The sequence below is a fragment of the Tachyglossus aculeatus genome, chromosome X4 (assembly GCF_015852505.1).
Source record: "Tachyglossus aculeatus isolate mTacAcu1 chromosome X4, mTacAcu1.pri, whole genome shotgun sequence".
NCBI classification, from domain to species: Eukaryota; Metazoa; Chordata; class Mammalia; order Monotremata; family Tachyglossidae; genus Tachyglossus; species Tachyglossus aculeatus.
Window position 1 is genome coordinate 25,194,156 of NC_052098.1, and position 13,101 is coordinate 25,207,256.

The 13,101-nt window shown below is 41.4% G+C and overlaps 1 non-coding gene across 1 annotated transcript; it reads right to left on the minus strand.

The window, feature by feature from the left end:
• Window positions 1-11,339: 11,339 nt before the first annotated feature.
• On the minus strand, window positions 11,340-11,477 carry LOC119948342. Its single transcript, XR_005456744.1, has one exon. It is a non-coding gene; the product is annotated as a small nucleolar RNA SNORA7 (small nucleolar RNA).
• Window positions 11,478-13,101: the final 1,624 nt, after the last annotated feature.

Below are 13,101 nucleotides of genomic sequence, written 5' to 3' on the forward strand. Positions count from 1 at the left end.
TCAATGGGTGTATGAATGCTTGACCTTTATCCACACAAGGTTGAATACGGAAGTTTTCAGTACCGAGCTTGCTCCATCTCCCTGACCATCAAATGAAAACATCAAACCTCAAATGTAAAACTGTAAACCACAACGTTTTGTGTTTCACAACTCTTTGCAGTTTTTGACTCAAGCTGCAGAAAGGTCAGTTCTCAGCCTCACAATAGGCTGAAATCTACTCTTGTCAATACAGTGTGTTCTAACACACACATTAACTAAGATATTGGACTCTTTGGGGCGCACATGTTAACCATCACATTTTTTTCCTGACTACAGCAATACATGCAGTATGTATGTATATATTTATGTATACATATATATGTTATATAGAGAGAGAGAGTACACGTATCTGCATTTTTTCCTTTTTAAAACTGATTTAAGTATTCAAATCAGGGTTCAAAAGTTAACCCCCCTCCCTCATTCCCCCTCCGATTCAAAGTTAAAGTCACATGAGATGGTTGCTCCAAGATCAGTTCAAAGAAAGTTAGGGTTAATCTTGTGTGTTTTGGCGCCTTTTCTCTGCCAGCTACTGTACTGTGCTTAGAAAAAAAAAACAACTTGGAGATCTTGTCTGTTCCGTCTCAAGTTCAATGGAAGCTCTTCCAACAGGAGGAGGAGAAGATGGCCATGTTCACAGCGTTAATAATAATTCAGATCACGCCACATCGACATCTTGTGTCAAAGTCGAAACTGGCTTCCCCGCCCCCTTCAACCTGAGAGCTGCCAAGTCTTCACACTCCTGCATTCAACCACAACTTAATGGATGGGATATTGTGCATTAAAATGTGGCCCAGACACACTGGCTAAGAGAGGACAAGGAAAAGGAAGGCAGACAGGCAGACACACACACACACACACATGCACATACACACGCCGATTTAATAAAGAATTCTTACAGCAAAAAGTCAGGGTGAAGCATCCAGAAAAAATCCCAACAGCATTCTTTAAAAAATAAAAAATAAACTTCCCTCCACCACCATCAAAACTCAACTCTGAGAAAAGAACTTGACATAGTAAAAGCACTTGAAATTAAGGCTAAAAATGATAAAATTTAAAAATGATAAAACTCTATGCCTACCGAACAAAGAAATCATGGTACTTTCCCTGAGACACTCCTATTGACCCCTCTTCCCCCATCCCTGAAAGGCGTGCATTATGAGCATGTAGCAGAATAGACTATGGTATCTAAAATAAAGAGAAAATAAGGAAATAGTAATGTATCAAGCAAGAAAAGAAGCTAGCTACAAGGTTCAACTAAAGAAACATTTGCACATTAATCCTTTCCAGTGTTTAACTGAATGTTGCCTGCCAGAGAAGGTGGGTAGAGGAGGGGGGAGGAACTGAAGTAGGAAATGTGCCAAGTTCAGCACATTTTGGACGCATACTCTCATCCTCTGATTCCTGGCAAAAAAAGTATGACCCATATACAAAAGTTGCCAAAACCAAAAGATATATATATAGAGACATATACACACACACATACACATAGTATACACACACACACATACATACACAATCCACTCATATCTCATCCTGCAAAACAGAAGTAGTATCAACATTTAGGAAGGGATTTAACATATTCACTTTAAAAACCACAGAGAGGACACTCTGCGTCTGTTAAAAGGAACAAGCCAAGCAAATAAAATCCATCATTTCAATGCCACATACCACTGCACTGTATTGCATTAAATAAATGGGATTCTGAAATCTGCAACAACACAAGGCCGTAGGCTGCACGTTTCTCAGGTACAGATTTATGCTTTTCTCACGGGTTGTTTTTATTTTGCATGTTGTTTTTGGTTTTGATTTCCAGGAGTGGACGTTGCTATCATTACTATCCTCACTATCTTTTTGTTTTCCTGCAACACCACAATAGGGGAAAAATCGTGTACAAGCGTGAGCAAGAAGGTAAAAAAAGCCCATAAGCAATGAGCAGCCCCCACCCCCCTTCCTCACTCCCTCTCTGAGTTTTCAATTTTCCCCTTTCAGTTGCAAGGATGGGGAGTAGGCTTTGGTAGTTGACTTGAACGCGGTCCAGGGCAGTTTGACCTCCCCCCAACACCCCCGCCCAGGCTTTTTCTCTTTTTTTTTTTGGAGCTGAGCTGGTCTCTGTATGGGGTTGGTTCTCTCTCTCCCTCGTTCCCTCCCTGGTTCTCCTCTGCAGATACTCGAGCTGAGCTGTGTACTTGGCCTCTTTCCACGTCTGCCTGATTGGCCCGGCCAGCGGCGGTGGCTCTTTTTAACCACCACCCACAAAAAAAAAAAAACACCCTTTCCTATCCTCTGTTCCCCGCTTTCATTCCCCTTTCCTTCTCTCTTTCCCTTTTTCTCCACGACTACCTCTAGTCTCCTTTACTGGAGCCTGTGGGAAGTATGGCTCTCCGCTTCCGCCTGGCGGCTAAGTGAAATACCAAAGAAGAAGGAGAAGGAAAGGAGGAAAGGGACAGGAGAGTGAACATTCAGCAGGCAACTTCCAATAAGAGAGACAGTGACGGGGTGAGCGAGAGAAGGAGAAGGGATGAAAAGGGGAAGGAGAAAATCTAGACTGTGCAAGACAAGTCCAACAGCCTCCACTAATGAATAGTACACGTTGCCATTGGAGGCGGTGTGATGCTCTACCTTCCTTGTGTACGTTGCGGGCCTGGTCTGGTCTTGGGGCTGCTTGGGGTTGGAATTAGGAGGTAGAGATGGATAGATGGGAAGTAGTAAAGAAGGATGGGGAAGAGAGAGAGAGAGAGAAGCTTGTGTTGACATGAGTCTTCATGGGCATTCCCATGTGATCTTGAGTGTGCATCTGAGGTCTGTTTACTTTTCAAGTTCATCAATCTGGGCAAGAAAGGGTCATTATTTAGGAGAGCATAATGGAGTGTATATGTGCCGGGGGGGGCGGGCAGGGGTGATATCCCCATGACTTTTCAGATTTAACGTTTGTTAAAAGAAAAGAAGTACTTAAGAATCCTCCTGGTTAAGGGCACCTAAAGTATTTTTCAACGTGATGCAAATGGACGTCTGTCCAGAGCTACGTTTGCTCTTTGTAAGAGGAGCTCTCAAATATCACTCTTTTGTCTTTAAAGCAAAGCAACTTAGAGAGCGCATTTCATATTTCTGGATGTCAAAAATGGGAATATCAGTTACAGGCGCATACGTAAAGAATGAGGCAGTAGGTTTTAGACTATGGCCCTTAATAATTTCTCTGTGTTGAAATTCGGCATTCAAGGGTTCCTAGAACATTTTTATCATGTTGAAAAAGTGATTTCACTGTTTTATGCCGCATAAAATTAAATTATTGCGCTAAACTTTAAGATTTTAGCAAATGAAATTCTCAGACAAAATTAATTTTAAACTATGGTGTGACATTATCAATGATACGATAAAATTAAATATCAACAATGAATATACAATAATTATATAATATCCCCAAATTTTTATGAAAAGGTTTTACTACACAGTGATTTAACCTAATTATGCAATTACACAATAGATCAAATGACTCCAACTATCCCCCCCCCAAAAAAACAAAATTGGTCAATTATGTAAATACCAGAGGGACCAAAACTCTAGATGGATTTTTCACCTTCCTACTATACTTAAAAATAATAAGTTTTTATCGATTGTACTTATTCTAAAAATGAAGGGCTTCTACAGTATCCCTCAGGGTCATGGACCCTAAAATTCCATGTTGTTAAACAAAAAAAGTCCATAATCAAAGTTATGGCTTTTAGAAAGATGATTAATAAGTAAAATATTTAGATAGCATAAAAGTAAAACGAGTTTTTCCACATTATTCGCTCCACTTCCAGCCCCACAATACATATATACATATCTGCTCTGCCTCCTGCCACTCTAAATTTTCTTCTCGATTGCCCTCCCCATCATGGCATTTAAAGCTGTTTCCTCATTTCCTCACAATGCCCATGTGCTCTAAGCGAAGGTCATGTTGTGAAGACAAAACCAGGCACACATTTAGAAGCATAACTGCCATTCATCATAACTCGAAATTTAAGTCAAGTGACTGTAAAGCTCAATTTTTCCAATTCCTCATCTACACTTTGATATCATGGCATTTACTGTACGTTTTTCTATACTCATGTACCACAAGATTCCTATGTTCTTCTTATCCACCAGATTCTCTCCCAAGCACTTAGTACAGTGCTCTGCACACAGTTAGTGCTCAATAAATAAGATTGATTGAGCAGCAGATTGTTTTTGGTAAATGTTTCCAAGCATAAAAACTAGACAGACATGGGAGAAAACATGGTCAAGTGATTTCTTAGGTCAAGAGTTGCAAGTGTGGTGTTCGAATGGAGAAGCATAGTTACTTCCCAGTAGTGAGGGCAGACTACATTATCTGTGTTGGTTATAACCCTGCTTAAGTCAAAGCTGCATGAATCATTGGGCAGTGTTCTGGCCAGTCATGTGTAATCATTGTTTATCCCTTACCTCTAGACTGTAAGCTCGTTTTGTGCAGGGAATGTGATGGCTTATTGCTGGAGAAGCAGCGTGGCTCAGTGGAAAGAGCAACGGGCTTTGGAGTCAGAGATCATGAGTTCAAATCCCGGCTCCGCCAATTGCCAGCTGTGTGACTTTGGGCAAGTCACTTAACTTCTCTGTGCCTCAGTTACCTCACCTGTAAAATGGGGATGAAGACTGGGAGCCCCCCGTGGGACAACCTGATCACCTTGTAACCTCCCTAGTGCTTAGAACAGTGCTTTGCACATAGTAAGCGCTTAATAAATGCCATCATTATTATTATTATTGTACTCTCCCAAGCACTTAGCACAGTGCTCTGCACACAGTTAGTGCTCAATAAATGATTGAATGAATATCCTCATGATCTCCCAGTCTCCTATTCCCCTATCTTGTAATTTATTTTAATGTCTGTCTCCACCTCTAAACTGTAAATTCCTTTTGGACAGGGAACATATCTATCCAACTCTACTGTATTGTTCTCTCCCAAAAACTCAGCACAGTGTTTGGCAAAAAATAAGCACTCATTAAATACCACTGACTGATTGAAGACAATGAACTTAAGGGAAATTTAGGCTATATAATTCATTCGTTCATTCAAACGTATTTATTGAGCGCTTACTGTGTGCAGAGCACTGAACTAATTGGAAAGTACAATTCAGCAACAGCAAGTATATGTCAGAGATACTATAAACTATGACATCCAAGCAGTTGAATGAATCAGTAGAGGACCATTTTCCATGCCAGAATGAAACTAGTAGTTGTTTCTGTTGCATGAAATTTAAGGTTAGCATTTAAAATTCCAAGGGTAATGGTGTGTGGTGCTATACATGAATATTTACCGTAATTAATGAAAATAACTGGAAACTATTAGTAAACAATTGCTGTAGCCACAATTCTTTTGTAAGTGCAAAGATTTAAACATTGGTAAGTCTGTTCCAAGAATGTCGAAGGCATAAAAAGTATATCTTTCAAATGAAGAATGAAATGGAATTATGAAGATCATCCAGTCTAGTTCAAGAGAGACACTAAATAAGAAAAAGAAAGGGTACAGAGAAAAAGAAAAGGAGAAAAAGAGGTTTCCTAAACTGTCCAAGTTTGGGTGACATTTAATGAGTCTCAGATTATATTGGTGTAATCCATCATAAGCATCTTTCCTGAGCATTTAATAAAGAATTCTATTGCAGAGCATTTAAAACTTCAATAGTTGATTTTTTATGAGTTATTTGAAGTGAAGGCTTGTAGGAACACTAAGTCTAGACTGATTGTTCATTCTTTGTTCTATTTATCTGTCAAATGAGATCTATTCATCATCTATTTATTATATACAGGCATACCACTGGCTTACAGTCATCCCACAATACGTGCAACCCAAAGATGTGTCCTATTCCATTCACTGATTTTGATTTACTAATTTCCCCCTGCATTTCTAAGCTCTACCCACAGTTTTCCATCCAATCCCTGCTGGTAAGTCAATTCCTGCTCTCCCCTGTTCACCATACTTTCCCTGTCCCTCTTCTGCACCCTGAACTCATCCCCCGCCTCCCTACGTACGAGTATTTTTTTAATCTAACTTCAGCAGCTACTGAGACAAGCTGCACATGTGGCATTGCCCTCCTTCCCCTTCAATCACCAATCCATATTTACTGAGTGTTTACTGTGTTCAGGGCACTGTACTAAGCATTTGGGAGAGTACAACATAGCAGGGTTGGTAGACATGTTATCCTTCCTAATTGTAGCCCCACCTCTCTATCCCAGTGCCACAGGGTGAATGGAGCCTGGTGGAGGGACAGTTTGCGGAAGGAGGGGATAACATTTGTTGCTGCAGGTGTAGCCTCCAGTGCTCTTGTACCTCCCCTTTCCTTTCCCTGACTGTTTCTGGCTGTTATCAACAGTTGGGACTGGGGCAGGGAGGTGGGGCTACAAACGGGGAAAGGGATGGATGATGGGATGTGATGGTGCTAACATTTTTCTGATTCCTCGTTCAAAAAGAGAAATTGGCACCCCTGGCTAGCACTTTTCTGGAAAATATCACCAATTTTCTCTAAGTGGAAGAAGCAGTATAATTTGTTACTACCATTTAGCTTTTGGCATACCCAAAATATGAGAATCACTGTTCTTGACATGTGGTGTCTTCGAGAAGTTTCGACCTAAATTGAATAAGACAAGTTTTGGGGAAAAAAAAGATTTTTTTAAATCACTTTTTCTTTCCTTTTTTCCTTTGTTAAATGAAGTGGTTGAGTTTTGAAGAAGGGAAGGCATTTCTATACAATGAAGATACCCCAGGAAACCGTAAAAACTCCAATGGGCTACTGCCTGCCTGGACTGGCATGGGCCATTATGGATTCACATCCTTCCCCCTGCCTGAAACCCTCTCTCCTTTCAAATCCATCAGACTACAACTTTTACCTGTTGCAAAAGCCACCCAGAAATCTTAGGTCCTCCAGAAGGCCTTCCCCGATTAACCTCTGTCTCCTCTGTTCGTATCAACCTAACAACCACCTCAGCACTTATGCACACATTCATAGAACTATTTTAGTATTTATTCTTTCTCTACTTTTTCTATTACCAGTTGAACTTGTCTTCCTTCCTAACTATAGGCCTTTTGTGTCTGCCTGTGTCCCCTGTTACAGTGCAAACTCCTTGAGGAAAGGGATTGTATTTTACATCCATTATACTCTCCTCAACTTCTTGGAGTGTTCTGCCCACCCATAGGTGCTCAAACACTGTTCATATAACTGTTCGATTGATGTCAGTCACATTTACCTGGCACCAAACAGTTCCTTGCTTGTTTTGAGCAAGAATTTTTCTGGTAAAAATTTAATTACCAATCCAGCCTCACATACATATTTGTCCAGAAAAGAAGGGACAAAATTAAGGAGAAAAAGCTGACACCAGTTTCTTTTTATAAGTACATAGTAGTTGGCACCTGTATAAAGCAAATATATCCCTTCATGGGGTTTCTGGGGCCTTTATAGTTGTAGGATCTGTTCAGGTAACTACTGAGGCTACATATCTTAGATTCACTTTTGAAAAAGAAACAAATCTGCACCTAAACTTTGCTTAAGTTCCAGAGTAATGGTTTTATGGGTCTTCAATGAATGGCATTCATTGAGCACTTACTGTGTGCAGAGCACTGTACTAAGAGATTAGGAAAGTACAATACCAAGGAGTTGGTCGATGATCTCACAAGGATCTCTTACAGTCTATAGGAGGAGACAGACATTAAAATAGATTAGGGTTAGGGGAAATAGTAAAGGATAAGAATATTTGCATAATTACTGTGAGGCTGGTGAAAAGGGTACCCAGCTAAATTTATAGTTGACACAGATGGGAGGATGGGTAGGGGAAGTAAAGGGCTTAGACTGGAAAGGCCTCTTGAAGGACATGTGATTTTAGAAGGGTTTTGAGAGTGGGAAGGGTGGCAGATACGAAGGGGTAGGGAGCTCCAGGCTCGAGGGAGAATGTGGGCGAGGGGTCAGTGATGGGCTAGATGCAGTTCAGATACAGACAGTAGGTTGGTGTTAAAGGAGCAGAGTGTGCAGGGTGGGTTGTAGTAGAAAAACAGCGAAGTTAGGTAGGAGGGAGAGAGCTGATTGAAAGCCTTAAGGCTGATGGTGAGGAGTTTCTATTTGATGCAGAGGTGGATGGGCAACTCTTAGAGGTTTTTGAAGAGTGAGGTGACAGGGCCTGAACAGTTTTTCAGAAAAATGATCTGGGCAGCATAGAGAAATATGGACTGGAGAGGGGAGAGACAGCATGCAGGGAGCTCAACAAGGAGGCTGACAATGATCTAGATGGGAAATGATGAGTGCTTGGATCAGCATGGTTTTGGTGGCTATCTGCTTTCTAGCTAGCATGGAAAATCAGAGGCAAGGTAAAGTGAATCCAAGACTTTTTAAAAAAAAATATGTACATCAAAGTCTGAGGGTAAATAACACAGAGACCAGTAGATAATGTTTCCAAGAGAAGGGGGTGGTTGACAAAGTCAAAGGCAGCTGAGAGGTCGAGGAGGATTAAGGTGGACTATGTAGGGGCCATTGGATTTGGTAAACTCACCCCCTTTAGACTGGAAGCTCATTGTGGGCAGGAACATGCCTACTAACTCTGTGATATTATTGTACTCTCCCAAGCGCTTAGGACAGTGCTCTGCACAAAGTAAGTGCTTAATAAATACAATTATTGACTGATTGATAGAAATCTTTGGTGAACATTGAGAGGGCAGTTTCAGTGGAGTGACAGGGCAGAAGCCAGATTGGAGGGGGTCAAGAAGAGAATTGGAGGAGGAAAACTTGAGACAGTGAGTGTAGGCAACTGGCTCAAGAAGTTTGAAGAAAAATGGTAGGAGGGAGATGGGGTGATAACTAGAGGGAGCAGTGAGGTCAAGGGAGGGTTTTTTAGGGTAGAGGGAACATGAGCATGTTTGAAAGCAGTGGAAAAGAGGCCAGTGGAGAGTGAACAGTTATAAGACGGCAGTCAGGGAGGGAAGAAGGATAGGGAGCAAGCATTTTGATAAGGTGTAAAGGGATGGGATAAGAGTTCCAGGAGGAGGGGTTAGATTTTGAAAGGAGGAGGGAGATCTCTTGAGATGCTGCTGGGAAAGATGGGAGAGTTGAAGAAGGGGCAGGAGAAAGGAGGGACTGGAGAAAGCAGGGTAGATCTTAGGAAGAGCATGCTTGATGGTTTCAATTTTCTCAGTAAAGTAGGTGGCCAGGTCATTAGGGGCAAGAGATGGGGGAGGAAGCAGGGCAGAAAGTTTAAGGAGGGAGTTAAACATCTGAAACAACTGGCAAGGGCAGTGGGCATGGCCACTGACAATGAAATTCTCACACACACACATACAGACACACACTTCCTCAATTAGTAGAGTGTGCAACATTCAATAAACAGTCAAATACAATTCGTGATGGTAATGATGATCACTTCACAAAATTAGCTTAAAAAAATCTAAAATAGTGTGGAGAGAGGAACTACAGGTACAGAATGGGGCAGGGGCGGGGTTTTGGAGCTTAGTGAAGTTTGAGGCATGGAGATAGAAAGATTGGAGAGCAAGTAAAGAAACAAAAAAGTCTTAAGGCTTACTGATAGCAAAATATATGGAGGTAACTGAAATAGCATGTAAAAGATGCAGGGGAAGTTGGAATATTAGGGAATGCTTCTTGGAGAAGATGATTTTTAGGAAGGTTTATATGGGGAATGATGTGCTCCTATTGGCATTTAGGAAGATGATACTTGTGGCTTTATATAATATAGACTGAAGACGGGAGAGGCTGGAGGCAGAAAGGCAATTAAAGAGGCTGTTACAGTAATTCAGCCAGGAAGTGACAAGGGTACAAACTACTGTGATAGTGGTAAGCATGGTGAGGAAGGGGCTGATCAATGAAATAGATGAAAACAGAGACAGACCAAATGCTTGAGGTCTCATACTGTTTTATTGTGTCATTGTTACCAATGTGTCTGCCTCAAGCCCGCTTCCTCACCTTTATTTATAGACTGTGAGCCTCTCAAGGGACAGGGTCTGTGTCTAATTCTGCCTTGTATATTATTTGTCAGTGCTTGTTACAGTGCTTTGCACAAAGTGCTTAATAAATACTATTACTACTACTAGATATATCAAAATGACACATTTCTTGGTTTACAGGGCAGGGAGTGTGGTGGTGGTGTCAGGAATGAGAGGAAAAGTTAGAAAAAGGAGGTTTAAGAGGAAAGGTGAGGAGTTCAATTTTGTGCATGTTCATTCACTAGCATTTGAGCACATACTGTGTACTGCACTAGGCACTTAGGAGAGTATAATAAAGTAAAAGACATGATTCCTGGCCTCAAGGACTTATACTCCAGTTTAAGGTGTGAGTGGGTCATCTAGATGGAGCTGTCTTGATTTGTAGAGCAGATGAAAAGTGAGAAATCTGTAGAGCAGAGAAATATAGATTCACTTCTCTGTGCCTCAGTTCCCTCATCCATAAAATGGGGCTTGAGACTGTGAGCCCTACGTGGGACAGGGACTGTGTCCAACCCGATTTGCTCGTATCCACCCCAGTGCTTAGTAAGTTCCTGGCATGTAGTAAGGGCTGAACAAATACCATAATTGTTATTATTGTTATTATTTGGGAGTCATCTGCAAAGAGGAGATAACTGAAATCATGTGAGTAGGTGAGCTCTCTGAGAGAATGAGTGTCAAGTGAGAAGAGTAGGGGATGCAGAAGTGTGTCTTGTGAGACACCAGAAAAAGAGGAAAGCCAGAAAAGCAAAATGAAAAAGAGCAGTTGGAGGAGTAGGATGAGAACCAGGAATCTACCATTCCAGTGAAACTAAGGCCAAGAGAGAGTTTGTAGAAAGAAATGGTTAATTGTGTTAGAAAAAGCTAAAAAGTCAAGGAGGATTAAAGTACAGATCATTAGATGTTGCCAGAAGGGAGAGCATGCTGAGCGTAGTTGCCATAGATTGGAGAGGAAAAAATCCTGATCTATGTAATGGTTGAGAAGAAAGTTGGAGAGTGCTGAAAAGTGGAGGTAGTGGGTATAGCAATCCTGACTGAGTGTTTAGACAGAAATGGAGGAAGAGAAAGAACAATACCGGGAAGTGTGGTAGTAGTCATAGTACTTATTAAGCACTTATCTTATGCTGTCGAGTCATCTCTGACTCATAACGACTCCCTGGACACATCTCTCCTGGAATGCCCACCTCTATCTGAGATTGTTCTGGTAGTGTATCCATAGAGTTTCCTTGGTAAAAATACAGAAGTGGTTTACCATTGCCTTCTTCCATGTAGTAAACTTGAGTCTCCGCCCTCGACTCTCTCCCATGCTGCTGTTGCCCAGTACAGGAGAGTTTTGACTTGTAGCAGATTGCCTTCCACTTTCTAGCCACTGTCCAAGCTAGGAATGGAATGGGTATGCCTCTGCTTGACTCTCCCTCCTGTAGCCAAGACTGGTAGAGTACTGGAAATCATCCAGGTGTGATCCTGAGAGATTATTAAGCACTTACTGTGTGCAAAACACTGTACTAGGTGCTGGGAATTAGACACCAGCAGGAATTAGGCACAGTCCTTGGCCCTCAAGGAGCTCACAATCTAAGTCAGGGGGACAGAGAACTAGAGACAGATGCAGAAGGAGAAATGAAACCATTAAAAATATGAAAACAACATCAAGTTGTTCTGCTTGTCTTTACACAAAGTAAAGACAAACAGAACATTAAACAAAAGCAATATAGGGTACTATGGCTAGAGGAGCAGAGGTGTGGACTCTGTGACAAGTCACAAGCAAAGCTACAGTGACCAGTGGCAGGGTTGAGGGATGGGTTTTTTAGTATGGGGAAACTTGAGCATGTTTAGAAAAGGCAGGGAAGAAGGATCCAGAAGACAACAATAAGGGAGGGAAGAGTGTAGGACAAGGTCATTTCAAGAGGTGAAAGGTATTAGGGGCCAGGCCCAGAGGGGTTAGATTTTAAAAGCTGACAAGAAATCTCTAGGAAGGAAGAGAAAATGGATGTGGTCAGAAAGAGAACACTGTAGTGGAAAGGAAGACTCTGAAGGGAGCTTGTTTCTGATGGCCTCTGTTTTCTTAAAGAAATGTTTTGCAAAGCTGCTGGAGATTAGGGAAGGAGGAAGAGGTACTGTACATTTTAGATTGGAGTTGGTGGTCTCAAGGAGTCAGTAGGGAGTATAGGTGGTAAAATTGATGATGAAGGAATAATAGGATTGTGGTGCAGATGAGAAGGCAGAGTTATAGCAGGAAATGACCTATTTATGCAAAAGTCAGCATTTGTTTTAGATTTCCACCAAGACCTGCCAATACACGGAAGCAGAAGAAGAGGACCATGGGATCAAACTGGGGCTAGAGATTGGCAAAATGTAGAGAGACAAAGCAGAAAGGCAATCAAAAGTTTTATAAAGGGTGGGTTGGGGGTATGGACCTTGCTTAGAGGATGGAGAAAGATGGTTGGAAGCCTGGAGAGGCAAAAAAAAAAAAGCATACAGAACTGATGGAGAGAGTCCAGAGACTGGAGGTCATGGAGTGAGAGCAGAGGGAGAGATAGAGGATATGGGTGAAACGTGGATTAAGGATGTTGTGGTTATAAAGTGATCATTAGGGATAGAGGTATGGGAAATGGAATGTGTGCAATTAACAAATAGCACAATTATGATTACTACATTATTATCATTAATAATAATAACTGTGGTATTTGTTAAGCACTTACTATGTGCTAAACAGTGCTGAGGTAATCAAGTTGGATATAGTCCCTATCCCACATGTGGCTCACAATCTAAGTTGGAGTGAGAACAGATATTCATCACCACTTTATGGATGAAGAAACTGAGGCACAGAGAAGTTCCTGGATCAAGGTCACATAGCAGGATAGTGGAGAACCGGGATTATTAATAGTAATAATGATAGTAATAATAATGGTACTTGTTTATCTCTTAATATTCATTCCTTCAATCATATTTATTAAGTGCCTACTGTGTGCAGAGCGCTGTACTAAGCACTTGGGAAGTACAAGTCAGCAACATGTAGAGACGGTCCCTACCCAACAACGGGCTCACAGTCTAGAAGGGGACTTAATATGAACTAAGTGCTGGGGTAGATATAAGCAAAT